The following is a 1,132-nucleotide window of genomic DNA, read 5'->3' as shown; positions in this document are numbered from 1 at the left end:
ACTGCACTTAGTGGTTGAGTGAACCTTGCTTTTTCTTTTCTCTTTGCAAAGATACTTTGATATGACACGTTAACTACTCGGTAAACTGAGAACATATATGAAAATATATTCAATATGCAAACGAGTTCCAGAAGAGAAAAACTGATACTTGCTTTAAAAAAAAAACAAACCAAAAATTCCCACAAACCAACACAAAATAGTAAAGCAAACCTTCACAGCAAAGGTCAAGCAATGGAATTCCAGCTAAGATTGATTTGTATTACTCCTACATCTATGGTACTCAGGAGGATATTTCATTATACAAAAAAATGTAAAAGTATTTTTTCCTTCTGCAAAATGAACCTTTTCTCCTGTATATCAGGAAGAATAATTACAATCAGCACATTTGTTAGTATTAATCTACTACTCTAGAAACCCTCAATCAGCATTTTAAAAGATGACTGTCTTTATCTATGTAAAGTATTTCCTGAATGTATTCATCACAATAAATCAGTGTGAGTCTCAGAGGTTACAGCCCACAACGTGTGGACTGTTTGGCTCAATGGAGATTACTGTCTGATGACCCAACATTATTTAAAGTACACGAGACCACGAATTTCCACTGCAGAATTCTAGCATATATGGCAAATTGGGTAAAATGTTTAGATCAAGAGATGTCATCTGTTTCTCGTGCTCCTTGCTGTACAATGACTTGTCAGAATATTTACGAGTAACTTTGCTACTAAATTTGTATCAGGATGACTAATCCAAAATACTCCCATAAGCAACACCTGAAATTAACGCGCAATCAGAAACCTGGCATTTCAGGCTTTTAGAAATACAAATTTGAAATGAAATTATAACTTATTTGAAGTAATTTACAAAATTCAAACCAATTTCAGAGCAATCTGTGATTCTGTTCTCAGTATCTGAAAAGACTCTCATACGGAGATTTCAGTCCAGCTTTCTCAAATGCAGGTCACAGAAAACCACTAAAAAGTCAAGTGAGGCGAGTGGATTTTTCTGCTGGAGCAATTCAAATTACGATTTCCCAGAGCATACAGTGCCCTTTCACTTGCCAAGAAGAATGCTCATGGCAAACTGCTGGAGGAACCGCGAGGCTGAGCATACAGTAACCCGTACAGTTTCAACA

General features: G+C 36.0%; 1 protein-coding gene across 1 annotated transcript in view; it reads right to left on the bottom strand.

The window, feature by feature from the left end:
• The window catches only part of SBF2 (SET binding factor 2), a gene marked incomplete at its 5' end in the record, with an annotated part of 49,752 nt that overhangs the window by 1,705 nt on the left and 46,915 nt on the right, over window positions 1–1,132 (bottom strand). The window lies entirely within an intron of this gene.

This window comes from Buceros rhinoceros, unplaced genomic scaffold (genome assembly GCF_000710305.1).
Source record: "Buceros rhinoceros silvestris isolate BGI_N320 unplaced genomic scaffold, ASM71030v1 scaffold15795, whole genome shotgun sequence".
Taxonomy (NCBI): Eukaryota; Metazoa; Chordata; class Aves; order Bucerotiformes; family Bucerotidae; genus Buceros; species Buceros rhinoceros.
The sequence above is the reverse complement of the archived record's forward strand: the minus strand, read 5'-3'. Positions and strand labels throughout refer to the sequence as shown.